This window comes from Elephantulus edwardii, unplaced genomic scaffold (genome assembly GCF_000299155.1).
Source record: "Elephantulus edwardii isolate Elephantulus edwardi_28Jun2011 unplaced genomic scaffold, EleEdw1.0 scaffold00049, whole genome shotgun sequence".
Classification (NCBI taxonomy): domain Eukaryota; kingdom Metazoa; phylum Chordata; class Mammalia; order Macroscelidea; family Macroscelididae; genus Elephantulus; species Elephantulus edwardii.
Window position 1 is genome coordinate 6,436,543 of NW_006399799.1, and position 25,195 is coordinate 6,461,737.

Below are 25,195 nucleotides of genomic sequence, written 5' to 3' on the forward strand. Positions count from 1 at the left end.
CTAAATGTCTGTTAAGGGTCAGCAGAGACTTCATTTATTTTAGTCTCTGGGGAGCTGGCCGAATCGGCAGCCCCCGTCTTGAGTTATTTACTTACTTATTTAATTGTGATTTGAGTGAAAGTTTGCAAAGCAAATCAATTTTTCGTGTAAGCACTCACATACACTCTGCTTTATCACCAATTACAGTACCCACAATGTAATTGCGCCCTCCCACTTCCTCCCTGGAATTCTGCTTTCCGTTAATCCTTCTAGATCCCTCTGTGTCTTCTCTTTCTTTAGTGACTTTGTGCTGATCACCCCCTGGATGTTGTCTTTCTGTAATCCTGAGTTTTGACAGTTTCTGGGCGGAGCTCTGGTGTGTTGGAGGGCACAGCGGCTCTAGATGCTCCGGTTTCATAGTCTATTTGCTGCCTTTGGCCAGGACTAGCCATGTGCTTCGCTGTCAACTGCAGGACGTGCAATCCTGCCACGTGCCAGCAAGGAGAAAGATTTGGAAATATTTCGTAAACAGCACTCCTTGGTTTATGGTGGGACAGTGTTTAGGCAGATGGTACAAGCCCACTCAGCAACTTTGTAGGAGAAGCAGCTAGCGCTTTGCTCCAGTAAAGACTGTTATTGTTTGGAGCGGTGGAGTCGAGTATGACCCATAAAGACCTTATGAACAACAGATCAGAACCCTGTTCTATCCTGTGCCTTCCTCACACTTCCTGACACACTAGAGACCATTGCAACAGTTACTGTGTCAGTTTACCTGGTTGAGGGTCTTCCTCTCCTTTGCCGACCCTCTGCCTTTCCAAGCATGATGTCCCTCTCCAAGGAATAGTCTCTCCTACCAGTATGCCCGAAGTATGTGAGGTGAAGCCTCATCATTCTTGCCTGCAGCGAGCACTCTGGCTACACCCTTTCCAAGGCATACCTGCTCCTTTTGACCATCCATGGGATGTTCAGTGCTCTTCTCTAGCACCACAGTTCAAAGGCACCAATTCTTTTTCTGTCATCCTAGTCATTGTCCAGTTCTCAGATGCACAGAAAGTGATTGGAAAGACTGTATCAGATGCACCTTAGTCCTCAAACTGACATCATTGCTCCTCAACACTTTGAAGAGGTCCTGATTGCAGACTTTCCCAGTGCAGCATGTTTCTTGATTTCCTGACTGCTGGTACCAAGGGTGTTGATTGTGAATCTGAGTAAGATGAAGTTGTTGACAGTTTCAATCTTTTCTCCCTAGTAAAGACTACAGACGAGAAGACCCTAGGGGACAGTTCTACATGGTCACATGGAGTTGCCATGAGTCAAAATTGATTCAGTGGGACCTAATTACAACATGCCAATTGCAAATGCCTTGGGTGGCACAAGTAGGTAAGTGCCCAATTCCTTTCAGTTATGAAAGGGTGGTGGTTTGAACCCACCAAAGGTGCTTCGGGAGAAAAGGCTAGTGATTGTCCAAAAGTCATGGCCTTGTGGATCATTTCCAGCATGAGTTGGAAATGACTTGCCGCGGCTGCTTACTAACTGTGCCAATTGTGCATGCCATGGGGCCCAGGAGCCTAGCTGGGTCTATAACAGAAGTGTTCCTGAGGCCAGCCTGGGGCAGCTTCCACTCTTCAACCCTCCCCTAGCCTTATGAGCTCTGTATCTGCAATTCACAGTCTTTCCATGTCTTCTTTCCCGACCCGTATCTTCTCTGCGGCCCATCTTCGCCTCTTTATTATGTTTCAATCCAGCCAGTTTGGGATTCCAATTAACTCCTGGCATTGCCTCTAACTCACTCTGAGGAGTACTCTAGCCTTGGTTTCCAACTAGTGGGTCTCAGTCTTCTCATCTGTACAGTGGGACTCTGTCTCTGCATTGTGGTCCCCACTGCCTTCTACAGGAAGTGTTTCTGGAAGCCTCTGCTTGTTGAGACAACAGACCTGGGGGAACAGACTTTATTTTTCCTTTTTTTCTGTCCCTGTTTTAGAAGATCCCACATATGTTAGGTCTGAAGGCATCCCACGCGTCCTGGGAGCTGAAGGGCTTGCTGCTTCTGCCAGGAAAACCCTCCCTGGAGGTGTGGCGTGCTCCCCAGAACAAGGCCAGGACAAGTCTGTCTCCCCTCCTCCCCACCACTCCAGTGTAGGAACAGGTGACTTCATTGTGGGTGGTGGCATTGGGCAGAGGATCAGGATGGTGAATGGATGCAAATTTGCCAGCTTCTCTCCTCTCACCTGGAGATAGCCCAACAAATGAGCTGCATCTACATCTCAAGGGATTTAGGTGTGATGCCTGGGTGGACTTCCTGGCAGGGCTGATTACTGGTTGGGGGAATAGAGGACAAGAGACTCTTCTCTCATATATTTAATTTTCATTGGCTTGGGAAGCATAAGGATTTCTCAAATTTAAAAATAGACTTTTAATGTTCATTTTTTTTTGTTAATATAAAACTAAAGTCTACAGAGTACTCTGTGCTCCCAGGCCTGCCCTCTAGGGCAGCCACAACTAGAAGTTTGATCTGTATTCTTCTAGATCTTTCCCCGTGTCTGAACAAAAAAGACTATGCTCTTTATATGATTGTTTTGCTCATAAATGGGGTCATGTTTTGTTTGTAAATTCTGTTCTGTTGATGCTCGCTCGCTCGCTTGCAAACTCCTGCAACTCACTCTTCAAATGTGCTGGGCCCTGCCCTGTGCTGGCCCAGGTTGGACCCTGTGGCCAGGGCTCCCTAGCTTGGCTGAGGGGGGCAGGCAGCAGTCTCTGGGAGATGCTGGTTCCTCTGGAGGAGAGGGTCGCTTCTCTGTGGACCCTGGTGGGCACTGGCCTCCTGGCCAGTCTTTGAGCAGTGGTGGTGGGTAAGGAGGTTGTGCTGGCCTCATCCCAGCGTGGTGAGCTGGTGAGGGTCTTTTCTCAGATGGATCAGGAATGTCCTCAGGCAGGGTTGGGCCAGTGTCTGGGTGGATAAGATGCTCAGCTGTCTGACAGAGTGCAGCAGGGCCGAGGCAGCTTCCTGAGCTTATAAAACCTGTGCTTCTGTATTTCTGGGATGAGGAAATAGTGGATCCTCTCCCTGGGCCACCTTTGTCCATTTAAGAACTACCTATTGGAAACGTTGTCTCCTCCAGGAAGCCTTCCCAGGCATGTGAGTATCCTTCTTTTGCTGCACTGACCATCTGTGTTTTCTCCACTTATCTGTGAACCTTTTGTAGCAACTGTCCATTTACCTGCTGGGTGACAGACAGATGCTCAAGGGCAAGAACCATGGTCAGGTTCAAGGCTGGATCCTGCATTTCTAGCACATGGAAAGTGACTGTAGCTTTTGCTCATCCTGCACAGACTCAGGACTCTGGCAGGGACTGAGGAGGGTGTCTTCCTCATAAGACTTTTCTTTTCCTTCTCTTGAATGGGGGTGGAAGGTTCCAGCTGTCCCTTCCTCTCCATCCTACTCCAAAAAGCAGATCCAGCGTAGGTATCCGAGTGTAGACTTAGAATGTTGACAGAAAATAGTGAGACCTTGTCCATTCGGTCACAGCTTGAATTCCTTCGTTGGTGGGAAACTCACCACGGCTCACAGATCCTCTCCCAGTATGCTGGGAACTCCTTCCTTGCAAAGAGTTGATGCTGAATCCCAGTCATCTAGTTCATTTGCCTTTTACATGAAGGAACTCCATCCAGAGAGGTTAAGTGATTTACTTAAAGTCACACAGCAAGTGAATCTTTAAACTCTTTTCCACTGAGTCAGGACTGACTCATAGCTGACACTCCAATGGTTTTTCACAGGCTGTAAATCACACAAGAGGAGATTGTCTGTCTTCCTCCCATAGAGTCCAGTGCTCCTTTCCTCACTCATGAGTCTGATTCTGGACCCTGGACTTCCTGTGGCAGGGATTTGTGCCTGAGGCCACGTTAACAGAGTGTTCCCTATCCTGGCTGTCCCTCCCCAGACTGTCTGAGCATCTCATCCCTGGGAAGGAGCTCGCCGGGCCCTGAAAGGCTGTGGCCTGCCCCCACCCCCACCCGGCCTCCTCCTTTCCCAGCTCTTCTCATTTTTCCTCTGAAAGGAAAAAATTAATAGAAAATGTAAGTGAGCAATCTCGCGGCCGAGGCGGGTTTTCATTATTTGCGGCTGGGGAAGGCAGGCCGGGGCGAGGATCCCAGTGAAGCATGGATTCTGCCAGGAGCCTCAGGAGATAATTGAGCGGCAGCGGCAGAGGCGGCGGGCGCGGGGCGGGCGCGGGCGCGGGAGCTGTATTATCATTAGAATTTACATGACACATTAGCCAGAAGTGGCAGCGTTCATCTTTCTAACCAAATCCCATTTACCAAATGAGCAGCCAACACTTGTTTTATCAGCCGGCTCCGTCCTCCACGCGGCTTTCTTCTCAGAACGTACCAAGCGGGTTGCTGTCCCTTTGGGCGTGGGGAGAAGAGGGTGCTGACATTTATTGAGTACCACTGTGTGCCTGATGCTGTCTGACACTATACGGAATGCTCAGAATGCCGCGGCGGGCAGGCATTTCTATTCTACCAATTTTAGAGACAGGGAAACTGAGGCTTAGAGAGGTAAAAGTCTGTGTTTGGCTTTAGTTTTGCACCGGTCTAGCCAACAGAATGATGTTGTTACACGCTGTCCGGCTGGAGCTAACTCATAGCTGACCTTCCAGGGGTGGTTTCCGAGTCGGTACATCACACGGGAGGAGATTACCCATCTTTTACTCATGGAGCAGCTGGTGAATTCAAGCAGACTGCCTTTGGGTTGGCACAAGCTACTCGGTACCCACCAGCGCTCCCTCCAAGAACAGTCAACTCAAAAGGGTAGCCTGTGAAACCAGACTTTCTGGGTTCAAATCTTGACTCATTGACTTTCTAGTTGTGTGGTTTTGAGCAAATTATTTAACCTCACTGGGTCCCCATGACCTTATCTGTAGAACGAACATCAATAACACTACCTATATCAGAACTGTTGTGACGACTTATTACAACATGACAGGCAGTGGTTACCATCAAGTAAGCACTTGACATGGCTGGAATCAACTCAGCTTCTCTGAAGTGTGTATTTTATGGTTGTTAATGTGTGCTGGTGTGTCAATTCACACTCATGGTGACCCCACACATGCCAGGGCAGAACTGTTGCACTGGGTTTTCTTGGGCTGTAATATTTATGGAAACAGATCACCAGGACTTTTCTTCCACGGCACTACTGGATGGATTTGAACTGCCAAACTTGTGGCTGTGAGCTGAGAGCAAGCCATTTGTGCCACTCAGAGAAGTTGGACATATCTATCTATATCTATGTTGTGTACACACACACACACACACACACACACACACACACTGAGCTAGCATTTATTGAACCCTCTCTAGGTGCTAGGGGTTGTGCTATGTACTCTGTGTCAATACTACATTTAATCTAAAAGCCCAATTTTGTTTCCTTGGCCAGAAATCTGAACCTCAGGTAAACTGACTTGCCCAAAGTCACCGAGCTCCTGGGCAGGGCAGCTGTATTTTAACCTGGAACCAGATCTTTTTGAGTCTAAAACCTGGGCCCTTTTAGCTATTTCAGCAGCCTTCCTGCACCAAAAAGGAACTTCTCCTTCAGGCAGAAGGGGAAAGTCCTTGGACTTCCTTTTGGGCCTCCATCTTCAGTGTCCTCCTCATTCTTCCTGGCCCTTCCCTGCCTCTCCCTTCTGCTCAAGATGATCTTGTGACCATGGAAGGTCTTGCTCAGTCAGGCCCCCTCCTTTGCCCTGAGTAATGTTGGATGCTGAGTTTCCTGTTCACTTGCAGAGGGGGAGGGGGAGGGTTAACGACGGGGAACCCCTGATGGAATACCTACTATGTGCTGGACCCTGGGGCGAGACAGAGATGAATGAGACGCAGCCACCAATGACAACACAGAGGGTATCACCTGACAGAACATGATTAATTGCCCAGGGAAATACACAGACAACCGTTGGGGCTGGAGTTTGCAATGAGAGAGAGAGAGAGAGTTCTGCTCTGAACAGGCAGCAGAACCTGACACTGTGCAGAGGGGCTTCTTGATTCGCTCGGCAGCTATTTATTAAGTACCTACTATAGCCAGACACTCTTCTAGAGGCTTGGGGATGAGTGGCAACAAGCCAAGGGAGGTCTCTGCTCTCATGGAGTTTGAAATTCTAAGAGAATGACAGAGATTAATTATGCAAACCTATAAATGAGCTGGTTTCAGATGGCGAGTGCTCTGCCTCGACGGGAAAGCCTGATGGGGCAGCGGGTGGAGGACGAGTTCTAGGTTCCCTGGTCAGGGCCAAGTTCCGGGGGGGGGGGGTGATATTGGGTATGTGAAGGTATGGGGAGGGGGTGTTCCAGAAAGGGGTTCAGGGTAGTCAGTGAGCTCAGCGGGCTGTAAAATCTGAAGGGAGTAAGTGTGGCTGCAGAGGATGAGTGGGTGAGAGGCTTCTCTCTACAATAATAGCATCTAATCTAATGGCCTCTCTTCCCCAAAGCCAGGGCTGGGGTCGTTCTGGGGCTCTGTGGTGGCCCTGTCTCTGTGGTCTCTTAGCCTCTCTTTTGTCCCCTCTCATCACTGTCCCTTGTTGCTTGAAGATCCTGTAGCTGCCCTGGCCTCCCTTCTGAAGGCTACACACTTCGAGGGGCACAGCTTCAAAACTAGGTCCTCTAATCCTTGTCCACCTCTTGGCCTCATGCTAGGCATGTGGGGCCCTTTCACACTCGCGCCTCTGCCCATGCGGTGCCCCCTTGCAGAATGCCTTTCTCTGTGTCAGATCAAAAAACTCTTACACACCCTTCTAGAGGCTGCTTGCATGTGTCCACCCTGGGAAGTTGCCCTGAGCCCGTGGTTCCAGTGCCCCTTCTCTGCAGGTGTCTCCAGAGCACGGGCACACTGCATTACTGTCAGGTGCTGGGGTGTCAGTTCCAATTCAGAGACCCTATTGAAATCATCTGTGTCCTAGAGTTGAAATGTCTGTGATGAATGAGGGACCATTGTCCCTTTTTGTTCCTAGCTCTGTAACTCCCGAGGGTACTTCTTGACTGAGACAACATCTATTGGCTTCTGGGACCTCCTTCTGACAGCCCCCGCCCGACTCCCCAAGCTTGAATCAGGAGTCAAAGGGGATTTCCTCATCTTGTTCCCACCTTTCCCCATCAGGGCACCCCACTGAAGTGACCTAGGCTGGGAGCAGGCCCCCAGCTCGGGAGCCAGGATGTCTCTGCACCAGGTAATGACTTGGAGATGCTCTGTCAAGCACGAGATATAAATTGCAGGCAGTTTTAAAGTGTTTGGAGAGATTGCTTTTTGAGTGGCAACCTGCATGTATGTGCAGGGGAGGGGTCCGGAGAGGATTTCACATACTTTTCTCCTTTCTCTTTCTTTCCTTAGGCTCAGTCCCTTCTTGGCCCAGCAGGACCCCAGCCCAGGCTGGAGTAAAAGGTGCTGGGTTCTGGACACAGTAGGGGAGGGTCTTGGGACTCAGCCTGTGAAGTCTCGCTGCTGGGAGCTGGACAAGGGAGCTGGTAGGCATGGGCCCAGGGAGTTGGTCAGTGGCCAAGCTGGCAGACACCATAGCAGAAGGAGCTGGTGATGGGGACGCCATGTCCTTCTCCCATTCCCCATCCCAGGTGCCTGGCATGCAGGGCTGCTCTGCTATACTGACTTGCAGGGCATAGATTCAGCTGCATTTCCTTCCACTGTAGGCATGTTCATCAGCTCTGCCTGTTTGTTTATTTTTTACTAGGTGGTGGTCACTCAGATCTTACTATGGAAACCTTTTGTACAGCAGACTGAAACTCTGCTGGTCCCGTGTCATTCCCACACTCGCTGCTGTGTTTGAACCTGTGGTTGGAGCCTGTGTCAATGCATCTTGTTGAGGATTTTCCTCTTCTGTCAATGACCCTCTCTATACCCTGTCCTTCAGGGGCTGGCCTCTCCTGATAACAAGGTCCAAAGTGCACGAGACGATGTCTCATCATCCTTGTGTCCAAAGAGTGTTCTGACTGTATTTTCTTCTAAGATGGATTTGTTCATTCTTTTGGCATCTCATGGTATAACCAATATTCTTTGCCAACACCATAATTCTAATGCACTCATTATTCATCTCTTTTAGAGAATTTTTTTGATGCGCGGAAAGATTAAATTTTAAAAGATCTCTAATGTCTAATTTATTCTCTATTCATTGTGAATTTTCGGTTATATTTGTGAGTTGACTTATTCCACAGATTAGAGCTCCTAAGTTTGCCTCAAATTTTCCTTTGATGATCTTTATACTCTCAGACTTTACACCTAGGTCCTTGATCCATCGTGAGTTAGTTTTTGTATGTGATGTGAGATAGGAATCTTGTTTCAATTTTCTGCACATAGATATCAAGCTGTGCCGGCATCATTTGTTAAAGAGGCTGTCTTCTCGCCATTTAATGAATCTCATCTCTTTGTCAAACATCTGCCGTGCACAGGTGGATGGATTTACTTCTGGGTTCTCTATTCTCTCCCATTGCTCTGTGTGTCTGTGGCTGTGGGGGTACCTTGCTGTTTTGAGTGCTGTGGCTGTACAGTGGCTGTTGAGTCGGGAAGTGTGAGGACTCTACTTTGTTCCTCTTCTTCACCAGGACCTTGCTCACTAGAATCCTTTTCCTACCATGTAAAGCTGGTGCTTGCTTTCTCCATCTCTTTGGAGAATCACGTTGGGATCTGAATCAGGAACATTATTGGAGTTCTTCACTGTTGCTTTCATGGGCATTGCTTGTAGATCCAATAGAATGAAGTCCTTGACAACTTCAATCTTTTACCATTCATCATGATGTTGCTTACAAATGCAGTTCACTTGTGAGCTTCTTTGCAATGATGTCAGTTTGAAGACTAAGGTGCACCTGATTTCAGGCCATGATCTTTTCAATCACTTGCTATGTATCTGAGAACAGGACAGTGGATAATGATAACAGAAGAAGAATCAATACCTTTGAGGTGTGGTGTTGGAGAAGAGCACTGAACATCCCAGGGACTGCCAGAAGAATGAACAAGTATGTCTTGAGAAAGGTGCTACCAGAGTGCTTCTTGGAGGCAAAGATGGTGAAGAGAATATTCCTCGGAAAACGGTATCATGGGTCAATGAAGGAGAGGAAGAACCCTATCGAGATAGATTGACACAGTGACTGCAGCAATGGGCTCACGTGTATCAGAGATGGTGAAGATGAAACAGGATAGAATAGGATTCGATCTATTTTTCATGGGTTCTCTATGAATAACTCAACTCAGTGGCACCTAACAACAACAACAACAACAACAACAACAACAACAACAACAACTACATGTTGAGGTTTAGCTCATGTGGATAGCCATGTTGTTGTGTACCATAGAATTGGAACCAACCCATAGCTGACTCTCTGGCAGGTTTTCAGAGGCAGTTAATCACATGCAAGGAGATTGCCCATTCTCCGTGGAGCACAGGTGCCCTCGAACCACATCCCTTCGGAATTGCCGTGCACCTTCTTGCCACTAGGCCCCCGGAATTCCCTATGGAAAGCTGTTGTCTTTGATATTCCTCAGTAAGTACTTCAAGTCCTCTTCATTTTCAGCAACCAAAGTTGTGTCATCTGCATACGGCACCTTTTCAAAAAGTCTTTCTCCAATCCTGACAGCATATTCCTGTTCGTATTGTCTGCCTTTGCAGATTATTTGCTCAACATGCAGATTGATTAAGTCTGGAGTTCAGGGTTGTTGTTGTTACGTGCCGTCGAGTCGTTTGCGACATATACTTTATTTAATTTTGCAGATGCTTCTGGGCCCTCCAGTAAAACTCTCAGCTGCTAGTCAGAGAGTTGATGGTTCAGACTCACTAGCTTCTCCTCAGGAGACAGGAAGGGTGTTCTGATTCTGCTTTGGAAACCGTATGGAGCATCTGCACGTTGTCCTCCAGGATTGCTATGAGTTGGCATGGACTCAATGGCAGTGGTGTTCAGTGTAATTGCCGTGGGGACAGTCACTCACCCTGGAAGCAAGGATTTGTAGGTTTCATCATTCAGATGTGTTTACTCAGTATCAGATATGGTTTTAAAGGCTAGGACACAGGAGTGAAGGAAATGGAAAAAAAATTTTTTTTCTTTTACAGAGTTTGTATAGGAATTTGCCTCTTAACCTCAGTTTCAGCTTCCTTATTGATTTATGATGATAGTAACAGTACCTGCCACATGGGAAGTAATGAGAAATCAGTGCTGTTAATCAGTCCTAAAACTCTGTGGGCTCAGTAGGGATTTCATAAGAGGAACCATACCCTCATCCTGGTGTTGTCTTTAGAAGGTACGTGGCTTTTCTATGCATCGGTTGTAAAAGCAGAGTGATAGTAACAGAGTGGGAACTCAGAGGGCTGCTGGGAGGATTGAATGGAACTTGGTGAGGGCCACAGGTGTGTCCGCTGTTATTTTACCCCAGACAACCACCAGCCTCGAGGAGGGAGAAGTCTGTAAGTTGGAATCCCCAATGCTCTGTTTTGGAACCCTCACTGACCAGGTGGGTGCACGGCTGCCAGGTTGAGAGTCGCAAGAGGACAGGGGCCACAAACCTCACTTACTGTTGAGTCCTAGACCCTGCCCGGGAGCTGGCACATAGCACATGCTCAGGAAGCGGTTTTGAATGAAATGAAGGAGTCCCCGTTTGAGGGAGAAAACCCAGCAAAACTGAGCTTTACTCTGAGGGAGCTATTGTCTCAGGAGGTACACCCAGTTCTGTTCTCAGAGACCCCAGTCGAGGAAGAGACTCAGGCTTTGCCTCAGGGAGCTCCAGGCTGAAGGGACTCACTGAGGGAGCTGGTATGAAGCAGAGCTTTCTTTGGTGCGGCCCTGAGAGCCCCAGTGTGAGGAGAGATGATGTGGCAAAAACACTTTTCTGCTTCTTCTCTTTCCTGAGTCAGGCATGTCTTCCCGGCCTCCCAGCCAGATCACCCTAGCCCTGATCCCATCATACAGGGACTGGGTGCTATGGACAGGTTGTGCCCAGGAGGCGTGAGGGTCTTGAGTCAGCCCTGGCAGAATTAGTGGCCCCGTTTTTCTGTGCTCTGCTCCTGTGGTTGCCTGGCAGGACCTCCGCTGGATTTCAGAAGCTCCTCCCAGACCCAGCCTTTCCCTGTCCCATGAGGCTTGGGGTCCCAGGAACTAGTGCCCAAGGGGACCCATCATTTCCACCCAGGGGAAAACAGAAATTTCTGAGTAGGAGTCAAGATCTGTGGTCAAATCGAGAGGGAAGCAAGTTTTCCTGGGAGGTTGAGGGGTGCTCTCAAACCCAGGAAGGGGGAGGCTGCAGCCATGTTCTGGTACCTTAGCTGTGGTCTGCAGCTTCTTCGCTCTCAGGGAACCCCGAGCAGTAGATTCAGTCAATAACTGACTCAGGCGAGATAGCCCTGGGGACGGGGGACTCCCTGTGCGTGCATTGGGTTAGGCGGCTGCCCCACCCCCAGATCCTCTGTAGGTCGTCTGTAGTGGCCAGGAAAACTCCCCCAGGACCTGGGCCCCCTATGAACACAGGGAGCTGGTAATGCTCCTTAGAGGACACAGGTCCCTCCAGGGTATTTTGGAAGATTACAGATGCATTTCTGCCAATCCCTTCCTAAATCATCCTTCTAAGCCCAGGAAGCCGGGAACCAGCAACACTTGTAACAAAGTGCACCATGTGCTAGCTTGTCATTGCTCTCTCAACCCACTTAGCCTCACCATAGCCTCCAGGCAAGTCCTACCATTACACCTATTTGACAGGTGAGGCAATTGATGCACAGGGCAGTTATTCAACCTGCTTAGGGTCTCATGAGGAGTAAGGAACAGATCAGGGCCTTGAACCTAGGCAGTCTGGCTTCAGAGGGACTTGCTGACTGCCACACTGTATGGTATGCTACAACAGGTAGGTCCAACCTGGTGGATCCAGTTAGTGCTGTCGTGCGAAGTTGGGGTGACATTGAGTAGGAGGCAGTGTGAAATTCATGTGCCTGAAAACACTTCTTTTTCTTATCTTTGTGTTCAGAAGACCTGTGGTGGAGATACTGGGATCACATTCTCGGGTCATCCCTCTCCATTGAGCCTCAAGAGACATGAATTTAGGAAGATGCTGCACCTCTCTCCTTGGGTCTTATTCCTTCCCATGACTGGCCACCCTGCCTGACTCAGGGCCCTGTAGGCTGGAATCAGAAGGTGACTGGGTGGGGGTGGCCCAGAAACTTCTAAAATTCATTACCGTGAGCGACGAGGATCTTCCCCAGCTCTCCTGGCCCCTGAAGACTCAGGTACCCGAAGTTCAGGTCACTTTCTTGTTAAAGCATGAGCTCAGGTGTCCTAGTGATCAGAAACTGTGCTGTAGTCCCAAAGGCACACAGTTCAAATCTGCCAGCTGCTCCCTGGGAGAAGGATGAACAGTCTCCTCCCGTATGTTTACTACCTCTGAAAACCTGCTGGAGGGTCAGCTCCAACACAGTGGGACATGACAATAATGACAATGACAATGGTTTGTAGTTACCTGTAAGGCACAGCCCAGGTAAGAGCTTGCATACATTCCAAAGATTGATATTTATTTTTAAAATCTGTCTCCTGTTTGGGGTATGAGTGGTCTCAAGGAGAAAGGAGGGATCTAGGCCAGGGCTGGTGGTGAGCAGCCCCCAGACCCATGGCTGGGCTGCACTGACAAGGTTCATCAGCTGCGTGGTGGCTCTTTGATACGTACTGGGTCATGGCGTTCCGGCTAATCGATATGGCTCAGCAGATGGGGCTTTCCTTCCTCCAGCTCAGTCTTGGACGTCAGAGGCCCTGTCTCTGTCCTCTTTGCTGCCATAAAGCCCTCACTGCCCATCCCACCAATTCTTGAATTTAGAAGGGGGAATGAACACAGTTTATGGAAGGTAAAAAAAATGCAATTTTGTGTCTCTTGCTGCTTTTTATTTAAAAAATCTTATCCCTATGCTTAGTAATGGACTCTCATGGTGCAGCTCATTGGAAGTTGCTCTGTCAGCCTAAGGGCTGTGCCTCTCTGGTGGTTAGAAGCCACCAGTGGCTCTGTGTGAGAAAGATGGGCAATTCCTCTGGTGGAGACTCAACAATGGAAAGAAAGAAAAGGGATGGTTTATTGGTTCACTTTTAGGTAATGTCTTGTTGTTGTTATGTGTTGTCAACTAGACCATGACTCATAGCGACCCCATACACAATAGCTCTGAATCCTGCTCTATCCCGAGCCAAATCTCACTCTAACACACCTACCCCCATTACGCCAGTTACTGTGTCACCTGTCTCATCTGAGGTCTTCATCTCCTGCGCTGTCCCTTCACCCTTCCAAGCATGATGTCCTTCCACAAGGACTGGTCCCTCCTAGCAACATGCCCAAAGTATGTGAGATGGAACTTCAAAATCCTTGCCTCCAAGGAACAGCTTAGTTTCAACCTCTCCAAGACATGTCTGTTAGTTTTCTTGACAGTCCATGGTATGTTCAGTGCTCTTCTCCAGCGCCACAAAATCAAAGGCATCAATTCCAATTCTGTCGTCTTTGGTCATTGTCCAGCTCTCTGATGCATAGCAAGTAATAACAAAGACAGTGGCCTGGATCAGGAGCACTTTATTGTTGTTAGATGCCATTGAGTTGAATACGATGACTCACAGCAACCTTGTGAACAACAGATCTGAACCCTGTCCTATCCTGTGCCATCTTCACCCTTCCTGACATTCTGTAGTCCATTGTGGCAGTCACCATGTCAATCCACCTGGTCAAGGATCAGCCTCTCCTTTGCTGACCTTCTACATTCCCATGCATAATGTCCCTCTCCAAGGAATCGCCCTTCCTAGCAATATACCCAAAGTATGTGAGGCAAAGCCTTATCATCCTTGCCTCCAAAGAGCATTCCGGCTGCCCCCTCTCCAAGACACATTTGTTTGTTCTTTTGGCCGTCCATGGAATATTCAGTGCTCTTCTCCAACACCACAGCTCAAAGGCATCAATACTCCTTCTGTCATCCTTATTCATTGTCTAGCTCTCAGATGCATAGCTAGTGATCAGAAAGACCACGACCTGAATCAGACACACCTCAGTCCTCAAACTGACATAATTACTCCTCAATAATTTGGAAAGGTTCCTAACTAACGACTTTCCCAGTGCAATATGCCTCCTTGTTTCCTGACTGCTGGTACTAAGGGTGTTAATTGTGGATCCAAGCAAAATGAAGCTGTTGACAGTTTCAGTCTCTTCTCTGTTCACCTTGATGCTGCCCATCGACCCAGTGGTAAGATTCTTTACCACCAGCGCACTCTAGTCTTTGGTATATCTTAGTCTTTAGGTAATGTCTTAGGTGAATAGAAAAGAAAGAACAAGGGAAAAAAAGCTGGCTAGAAAAGAAACAAAACAAAACAAAAATCCCAACCCCAAGCGAGTAAGAAACAAAGAAAAACCCTTCCCAAATTCAAATAGGTTGCATCTAGACCATTCTGACTCCCAGTGACCCCAGTGTTTCAGAGCAGAATTGTGTTCCACAGGGCTTTTTCTGGCTGTCTCCTTTCAGAAATAGATTGCCTAGGCTTTCTTTAGAGGTGCCTTTCAATGGATTTGAATTCCCAACTTGTCAATTAGTCATCGAACATTTACTTCCCTGTTTGTGTTGCTTAGAGACTCGTAGGAAACAAGTCCACTTTAAAAAAACTACTTTCAGACATAAAACAAATTACAAAATTCAAATATATAGATCCTGATAACAATCATCCAGAGGACGTCATGATGGGGACCGTGGAGGGTCAAAGAAAGAGAAGAAGACCCCCAATGAGGTGGATTGACACAGTGACTGTAACAATGGGTTCAAGCATATCAGAGGTCTTGAGGATGGCACAGGATAGGTGGGACAAGGGTCAGATCTGCTGTTCATAGGGGCGCTGTGAATTGTAGTCAACTTGATGACACCTAATAACAACAACAACAACAACAACAACAACAAGAAGCCCCAATCCAGATTTGAAACTTTATCATTGTTTTCCCTCCCCAGCCAGGAGCATAGGCAGATTGGAAGCAAAGAGAGCTGTGGCTGCTGAGGTGGCTTCTCCAGGGATGGGAAGGGAGAAGGGGACACTCGAATTCCCTTTTTGCTCTGATCTGGGTAGGGCTGTGCATTCTGGGAAGCTGGCCAACAGGTAGCCCCTGCTCTTCCCAGCAGCTCCCCTGGGCAGGACTTGCCTGAGCTGCCCTGCGTCCCCGGGCTCTGCAGTAAACATTGATGCCCTGTTGTCCCCTCACACTCCAGACGTGCAGGCTAACCCTAGCACAGCTGCTTCCCTTCCACCAGCGCCTTGCTTGTGAGATTTTCCAGGCATGTGTTTGGTTCTAGAATCCAGAAACAGCTACTTGGAAAATTGACATCTTGGTCAGGCTTCTAGCTTTGGCAGGCAGCATCTGTTGTATCTTAATATCTGTGCAAATGCCCTTTTTTAAAAAAACAAAAACAAAAAACAAAACCAAGCCAACAACTCCCTGTTACATGTCCCTGTCCTGCCCTGGGCCATGGAAAGGGTTAATGCACTCAGCTGATAACCAAACAGAAGTTCAAGTGCATCCAGAGGTACTTTGGCAGAAAGGTCTGGTGATCTACTTCTGAAAAACAGGCCATTGTAAACCTTATTGTTCACAGCTCTCCATCAACACATATGGGGTCTCCACCAGTCAGAATCAGTTCTACTGAGGGCAGCTGGGATGGGTATGTGAGAGAGGACACTCCTTTTGCCTACCAATTAATCATTTGTTGTTGTTGTTAGGTGCTGTTGAGTCGGCTGTGACTCACAGCAACACCAAGCACAACAGAACAAACCACTGCCTGGACCTGCACCATCCTCCCAGTGCACCATCCTCAACTGCGCTCAGACCCCTTCTTATCACTGTGTCTGTCCATCTCCTTGAGGCTCTCCCTCTCTTTTACTGACCCTCTGCTTTTCAAGCATGATGTCTGTCTCCAGGGATGGGCCCCTCCTGGTAGCATGGCTAAAATATGTGAGACAAAATCTCACCATCTTTGCCTCAAAGGAGCACTCTGGCTGGAGTTCTTGAAAAACAAATTTATTCTTTTGCCCTTCTGTAGTATATTTAATATTTCCTTACACCACAATTCAGAAACATCATTCTACTTTGGTCTTCCTTTATCATTATGCAACTTTCACATACATATGAAGCAATGGAAAATAGTATGGCTTGAGTTAGACACACCTTAGTCTTTAAAGTGACATTCTTGCTCTCTAAAAATATTTGTCCATAGCAATATGTTTTTGTTTTTTTTTTTGACTGCTGCTTCTGGGAAGTTGATGCCTATCATTTAGAGAACTAGAAATGGGATGGTCAACGCCGACAGTGTCCAGCTGCCTATGGGCCCATCCCAACTCTTTTCTTTCTGCCATTAGGTGATTATACTGAGTAAGAAATGGTCAAAACTATAGTACGGAGGTTTAGAATGCAACGAGATTGTGGATCTGAATCCTGACTCAATCCCTAAATATATATGTAATTAATTGACTTAGCTTCTTTGTCTTTTGGTTTTGTTTTTTTGTAAAATGGGGACAAATACTTCCATCATAGATTGTTGAGAAGAATATATAGCTGAAAACACCAAAAGCACTGTGCCTGGCACATTGCAATCATTCATCAAGCAATGTACTATTGTTGTTGTTAAGTGCTGCCGAGTCGCAGGTGACTCATAGTGACCCTATGAAGGAGAGCCCTCCACGCTTGGGTGCCTTTCATCCTCTCTCCAGGTTCATAAGGTTTCCAGAGGCAAGCTATTATGGAAGTGGATGCCACTCCTCCTTCCAAGCTTGTTTTAATCGGGAGCTCCTCCCCACTCTCTGTCTGCACTGGGTAGCCAACCATTAACGCATTTGACACAACAGTGTTACAGTGTTCAGCCTCACAGCAACCAAAAGTGACCATGGTACAGCAACTTGTACACCAGGGCTATACGACCTAGAAGAATGTCTGAACAAAAACAATGAAAGACAGGCCCGAGGGCCACAGATTAAAAGTCACCCACCTTTGGCTTGGTAGCATCGCTTTCTGTCCACTGGGCCAGCTGATCTCTCTCTCTCGATGTTGATATTATTGTTGTTAAGTGCCATTGAGTTGCAGGCGACTCATAACGACCCTATGAAGGAGAGTCCTCCACGCTTGGTTGCCTTTCATCCTCTCTCCAGGTTCATAGGGTTTCCGGAGGCAAGCTATTATGGAAGTGGATGCCACGCCTCCTTCCAAGCTTGTTTTAATCGGAAAGCTCCACCCCACTCTCTGTCTGCATTGGGTAGCTTCCTGGCATGCCAGGCTCCTGGGGCAGAGTAGTCCTTCGTGTCCCAAAACTGCCACAACCCCCGCCCAAACAGCACCATGCTCTCTCACAACTTGGCCATAGCAACCCTGGGCGGAGCAAACCTGGAAGAACAGGGCCGGTTGTCTCACCCCTCTTCTCCTTCCGGGCTTGAAGCCCTCTCTTGCTGTCTTAACCCCTAGGCTAAGCCTGCCTTGCTGGGCTCCAGGGGTAGAGTAGTCCTTCACGTCTGAAAACTGCCGCAACACTTGCTCAAACAGCACCATGCTCGCTCGCAACCGGGCCATAGTAACCAGTGTACTATTATTATTTATTATTATTATTGTTGTTATGTGCTGTTGAGTCACCTGCAACTCATAGTGACACTACGTACAACAGCTTTAAACCCTGCTCTATCCTGTGCCGATCTCACTGTCTCCGACCGAAACACCTACACCCATTACCCCAGTCACTGAATCAATCCACCTCATCGAGGGTCTTCCTGTCTTGTGCTGGCCCTCCACCCTCCCAAGCATGATGCTCCTCTCCAAGGACTGGTCACTCTGCAACATGTCCAAAGTTGTTCAGATGAAGCTTTCAAATCCTTGCTTCCAAGGAGCAGCCTGGTCTCCCTCTTTCCAGGACAAACCTATTTATCCTCCTAGATTCTGGAATTTGGGAGGCAAATTGGAAGAGGTGTGGTTAAGAGCATAACTAATAACTAATTGCTGTTGTGTTGGTTTGTACTCCCGATATCCCATGTGTGTCAGAGAAGAATAGCTTCTTAGAGTGTTCAACACCGTGACCTTTTGGAAGCAGATTGCCAGGCCTTTCTTCCAAGGTGCTTCTGAGTGGATTCAAACTGCTGACTTTTCTCTAATAGTCAAGTGCTTTCTCATTTGCCCATTGAGGAACTTTTAAATTGTAGCTTGTGTGAAAGTTACAAAACAAATGAATTCTTCCCTCAACCACTTATACATATTTGTTCTACCACATTAATTTCTATGCTGATAATGGAGTCACACCTTTCTCCACTTCTTCCCTGTAATTATGATTTCTACTATCCCTCTCTGTATTTTCCTTTTCTTTAGTGATATTGTGCTGACCATCCCCTTATTATATATTGCATTCCCTTCACCCATCTCAATATGTACCTGTAATCTTTTTAATCACTTCTGTTCCCCTCTTTCCCTTCCCATCCTTAGTAACCATCTAAGAATGATTATGTGTGTAAACCTTTCCTGAGCTTTTTGTAATAGTGGCCTTACACAGTATTTTAGTTTTGTGACTAACTTATTCCACTCAGCATAGTGACCTATAGGCTCATTCAGGTTGCAGTGTTTATAGAATGATTTCTTTTTTAGGGGTGCATAGTATTCCATTGTGTGCATGTATCACCGTTTATTAATTTACTCATTTATAGACTCTCAGGTTGTTTCTGGTTTCCGCCTATTATATATAATGCTCCTGTGAACATGAGTGCCCCTGTATCTGTTCCTACCTATGTTCCTGGGCATATCTCTTGTTTCTTTAGAAAAGATACCTAGTAGTGAGATTACTGGATCAAACGCTATAACCATTTTCAGCTTTTAGGGGAAAGGCCAGGCTGCTTTCCTTGTATAAAATGTTTGGACCATTTTACATTTACATTCCTACCAGCAATCTAAGAGAGATCAAATGTCTCCATATCCTAGCCAGCATTTGTTGTGTGCTGTCATACAGCTAATGATCTTGAGCATTTCGTCATATTTTTTGCCTATCTGAGCATCTTCTTTGGCAAAATGCCTTTTTGTATGTATGCCCTCTGCCCTTTTTAAAATTGCACTGTTTGTCTTTTTCTTGTTGAGGTGTTGGAGTTTTCTATACATTTTAGAGATGGGTCTCTTGTCAGATATGTCATGGCCAAATGGTTTTCCCTTGTCTGCCAGCTCTCTTTGAACTATTTGGGAGAAGTCTTTTGATGCACACATGGATTTAATTTTCAGACGGTTCCAATTGTCTTGTTGATCCTGTGCTGATGCCCAGGGCCTCTTGTTAAGAGTGTAGGTTGTTGAATTCAGAGCAAGAGGGACCTGATTGAATCTGGCTCAAGTTCTAGAATTTTACGCAAATTACTAACCACCTCTGAACCCCACTTTCTAAAGTCATAAAATGGGACTTTCACTCGCTCCAGATTGCCTCAGGGTTGTAGAGATAAAGCCTGTAATTATTGAGATAAAGCCGGTAATGCTCCGACCCAGGGTATACTTTATAGTAGGCATTTGATAAAAAGCTGCCATTGGGTTCTATTACTGCTGGGAGACAGGGTTTTCCTAGAAGTCTAGGGAGTGCCAGTCCTCATTTATGTCCCTTTAAATCAGCCACCCTGCCCTGACTTATTTGTGTCGCTTTAATTACCAAGGAAGTGAAAACTCAAACCAAACTCATGACCATCAAGTTAATTTCTGCTTATAGCGACTCTAGTGGGGTAGAACGAACCCATCATGTTTCCAAGGCTGTAAATCTTAATAGGAACAGACAGCCCATCTTTCTCCCTCAGAAAGCTGTTAGTTAAGAGCCCAACCCTTAACCCACTGTGCCAGCAGGGCTCCTTAAGGAAGTGAAGGGCCCCAGGAATTGAAGAGAAGCCCCAATTTACAATTACAGACAGACCTTGGGTCAGAAACAAAATCTGTTTCCAAGTGTGTCCTTAAATTGAATGTGTAGGTTTATCAGAATGGGTGCTGTGCTTCTTACTTAGCCCATCTTTAGTGCAAGAAGGAGGGCTCTGCTGGAGGAGTCTGTAGGGAGTTGTGCTGTGAACGCAAACGCTGAGCCTCTCTGCCGGTTTGGATCTACCAGCAGCTCTGAGGGATGCAGATGGGCCGTCTTCTCCTGTGCGATTTACAGTCTTGGTACCCTCCACCCGAGGGTCAGTGATGAATTAGTTCTGACTCAACAGTAATGAGTTGGTGGTTTTGAGAGTTTTAGTGCAAGAAGGAGCCCTGGTGGCACAGAGCTGCTCACCAGAAGCTTGCTGGTTCGAATCCACCACGTAGTGGAAGGAGGATGAAGGAGTCTGCTTCTGTAAAGAGTCACAACCTTGCGAATCACTGGCAGTTCAACCCTGTCCTATAGAGTTGCTGTAAGTCAGAACCAAGTCAACAAGAGTGGGCTTGACCTTGGGTTTTAGTGCAAGAAAGGGATCCAAGCCTTTTCAGTGATTTTAAAACTGTGTACAGTACGCAGGAGCAATGGTTTTGTAAATTAATGCCTGACTTGGGAGGGACTGGAGAGCATTATGCTGAGTGAACTAACTCAATCCTATAAGGACAAATACAGTATAAAACCATTATTGTAGAATGAGTATGAGGATCCAAAGAGGGGCAAGGGAGGAGCAGAGGGGTGAGGATGGGTGAGGGAAAGTTAATCATAGGGTCACACAATTTGATGTGGGGGGTGGGTATGAAGGAAATGGGAAAGATCCGGTGTGAAAAACAATGCACTCAAACTTTGTAAGTAAAGAAATCATTATAAAATACAATTAAACACACACACACACACACACACACACACACACACACACACACACACCCTGCCTGTACCCAAGTGAAGGTGTTTGTGGTCAATAATTTGCTGGGAGTGGAGGTGGGCTCAATCAGGTGTTCGCTGCCTTGGGGTTGGGTAGTGGGGCCCTCTCACTGCTCAGACCTCTCAGGTGGTAATCCCTGCCTGGCCCTGCATGCTGTGTGAGAAAGAAGCTCTCTGCCATCCAAAGCAGGGAACATCAGCTCACATTAAGTGCAAACAGATGGCTATCTCTCATCTGTGGTTTACCTCCAGTCTCCAAGTCTTCCTGGAGGATGGGGAGGGGGGAGAGCGCTCCGAGCGCCGGCTGGCCCCGCTAATGAGCAGGTTCATTTTCCCTGTCCTCCCGCCATCAGGAGGGAAGAATTGTTTTGCGGTCTGGCAGGCCAGTATCAATATTTTCCAAGTGAGGAAGAAAACAACCCTCGGCTTTATTAGTCCTCTGGTAGCTTCAGTGAGAAGAACGAGTGGGGAGGATTGTTAGAGATTAGACCCTCTCTTGCCTAGTTCAGCCCCTCTCTGCAGAGCTGCCCAGGGCTTGAGCTGGACTGGAAACCCACAGAGGGTTTCCACCCCAGCACAGATGGGCACACACGGGTCCAGATGGAAGGGGGAAACAGCCAAGCTCATAGGACAGAGGGCCTAAAATCCAGCCCTGGCTTCCCGCTGTGTGCATTTCTCACCAAACTGAGGTTTACAAACCTTTAAAAACCTGCTCAGCAGGTTGGAGTGGAGGGGTGGGGTGGAGGGGATTGTATACCAATGAAGGAGTTTTTTCTTTTCAAGGAGAAGAGCGAACTGGGGGTGGGGGTGGGGTGGGTGGGGAGAAAAGTGCAACAATGAATAAATGGAAATCCAAAATCTCTGTAAATGTTTGTTGAAATTAATAATAATTAAAAAAACCCTGCTCAGCTAAAAATAAATGAGAAACACTGCCTTTAAGTTTATTCTGTCTGATGGCGACTTCATCTATTTTAGAGTAGAACTACTTTGTATAGTTTTGGTTGTTTTGTTTTTTTCCAGGGATTTTGCAGAAACAGGTTGCCAGACCTTGCTTCCCTGGAGCCACAGAGTGGGTTTGAACCACTGACCTTGACATTAGTGTGTGAGTGCAAACTGCACCACCCAGGAAACTTCTAGAAGCTACAGAATCTTTAAAAAAGTTAAATGAATGTAAAAATATGAAACATAAAGTGGAGATGCTCTGGTTGAAGTGTTGCAGTCAGGGCCAGGGGACAGGAGCCCAATGTAGAGGCATCCCAGGCCCTAGTTGAGTTCAAGGACCATAGAAGTCCATAGCACCTACACAGAAGTCCTCTTAGTAAACTCTGTTGCCTTGATTCTTAGTGTCTTCATTTGGGGAAGAAAATGTGGAGTTTTTTTTGAAACCACCCAGAGATTTGGGACCCTGGTTTGGTGTTGACAAACCACCTACCCCTCTTTTCCTAAGAATGGCTCTGAGCAGGCTGCGATGCCCTCAGGACAGTGCCTGTCCTTCAGCTGATGCGGTCAGTGCTTCCTCTTGGTGAGTGATGGGGATCAGACAGGAAGAGAGAGGGGGTCTTAGCCTTGGTGGGGGCAGCTGTGCATCTGTTGCTAAGACAATATACTGATCTAAGCTTAGCTTCTTCCCCTGTAAAATAGGACCAATGTAATCAGGCTGGTGAAGGTGACTAACAAAGTACTTGGCTCATAATGAAGGCTGATTGTTGACTTCCTGTGTTAATTTTCCTTTCAACAAATGCTGATTTGAAATGCTGAGTTCAGGATTGGTTACGAAGGATCTCGACCAGCCTGATGGCCTTGCTAAGGCTGCCCAGATTCTTGGCACCTGGTGTTCATAGTTAGGCTGACCTGGGCTGGGTTGAACTGGACTGGACTCAGTGGGTCTGGGCTGGCGGAACTGAACTGGAATGGACTGGGCTGGGCTGGGCTGGGCTGAATTGGACTGGGTAGAGTTGGGCTGAGCTGGGCTGGGCTGGGCTGGGCTGGGGCGGGCCAGAGTGGTCTATGCTAGGACAGGCCACACTGGGCTGGGCTTGACTGGCTGGGCTGGGCTGTTCTACTCACTCCTATCAGAGATGTTGAGCAGAACCCTCCTTGAAGGGAGAAATGCTTCACTCCTTGCACTCCCTGGCATCTTCCAGTTCAGACTTCTTTTCTCTTTGAACTTCCCTGAGCTACAAACCACACAATTAAGGGCTTGCTAATAAGCCATCCATCTTGTCCCACAAAGAGAGAAGGTAGGCCTCCCGTGGCTGCCTCCTCCTCTGGGAGGGGATCAATGCCTTATCTCAGCCAGGCCTGTGTGAGAGGAAGGAGGCAAATGAAAGCACTTAATTAAGGCGCAGAGGAGCGGAAAGGGAACACCGCGTCCTCCAGTCCTCCCTGGCTCCTTGCTCTCTCCTCACCTCCCCTATCTCCTCTCCCAGGGCAGCCGCAGAGTCTACCTCCGCCTGCTGGAGTTGCAGCCCTTTCTGCAGGAAACAGAGAACAGTGGCGTTGAAGATCAGGAGAAGGGACTGCAGCCTGGGCCTAAGCTCCAGTTTGCCCCAGACTAGAATGGCTCTTCCTCACCTTCATCCCAAATGCTCCAAGTCTCCGCCTTGGAAAAGGACTAACATATGTGTTGCAAGTCCTAAACTGTGATTACAATCCCATTTGGGGATGGGCTGTATTTGTTATCTTAATGAAGTAGGATTAGTGTAAAATGTGTCTTGAGTCAATCTCTTTTGAGATATAAAAGAGATTGAGCAGTCAAAGTGAGAGAGGCACATAAGAGAGATGCCAAGCCATGGGAAGAGCTCAGAGGAGCAGAAGCTTGGAGAGACAAGGGCAGCAGAAGCAGAGAGAGGCAGCCTTTGCCTAGAGCTGGCATGTGGGGTTCAGGCTTGTAACCTCCTAAACTGTGAGGAAATACATGTCTGTTTGTTAAAGTCACCCACTTGTGTTTCTGTCATAGCAGTACCTCGTAACTAAGACAGATGGTAAGCAGTAAGAACTCTGCCCAAATAAATGCCTTTTACAGGCTTGAATTTCCATCATTAACATGTGTTTTCTCAGGTAAGAAGAGCTTTGGGTCTTCCTGTGATTAAATGCTGAGGGAAAGGAGGGCTTCTAACCGGCTTCTAACCTGGACTCAGTTGTCTCCGTCTTCTCTCTGGGGCTGGGCTCATTCACCTACACTGTTCCTTTTCTCAGACTGTGAGCAGCACCTTTTAAACAGTCCTGAGTGAGCGGGAAGGTGAGCGTCCCTATTAACACACGTGGTTGGTCCAGGATTTTCTAGAATGTTCACAATTTCCCTGAGTGCCTTCCCTGCTATGTATTGTGTGCCTCCATCCTCTATGAACTAGGCTGTTGACGACTGGGCATCTACTGCTCTTCTGGCTCCTGGAACTTTTTTGGCCTGACTGAAACCCAACCACCAACCTGCACAACCTCTGTGGCCTCGATGTGACCCTTACTTCTGGCTTTTCCAAACTTGACTCCTGCCACATCTTTCATACTCGGCTTTGAGGCAATAGATGGTACCTTCTAGGTTCTAAGACTTTGACTAAGATCTGTCTAGCATAGGAGAACAGATGGAATGAGTCATTCTCAGAGGATCCTGGGCTGGGTGGAAGATCAGTAGTCTCTACTTAGCAGGACTTTCACAGCAAAGTGGGTCTGTCCTGCTTGGCACTGAGAGGCTGGAGGAGATCCAGGTGCTGCCTACCACCTCTCCCACACTACCTCTGGGACTCCGGGGTGGAACATGATAGGAGTTTGAACTGAAACCAAGGGAAATTGGCTATTCCTGCAGGGTATAGCCTGTTTCTCACAATCCCATGAGGAACAGGCTTAGTGGGTGAACTGATGGGACTGAAGGGGGCCTCTCCTAGGAAGAGTCCTCAATATTGGCGTCCCTTTGAGTACAAAATTTTCTTGAGATAATTTTTAATTCAGTGAGTATTTATTGAGGCACTAACAGAGGGAGTAGAAAACTGACTCCATTGTTGGAAATGAACCATGTTATGTTTTGAAGGGGTTCAAGGCTGCTGCCCCTGCTGGTCACACATAGACATAACTCCTCCAAACCCAAGCCCACAGCTGTCCAGTTGATTCAGACTTACAGCAAAGGCCATAGAGCAGAGAAAGACTGGCCTGTCCCATAGGGTTTCCAAGGCTGTCAGAGACCTCTCCAAGATACTGAAGAGAAATTATGTCACTCTGGATACTAAGGTGTACCCGATTCAGGCCATGGTCTTTGCAATCACTTACTACGCATCAGAAGGCTGAGCAATGACTAGAGATGATAGAAGGAGAATTGATGCCTTTGAGCTTTGGTTCTGAAGAAGAGTATTGAATACACCATGAACTACTAAGAGAACAAA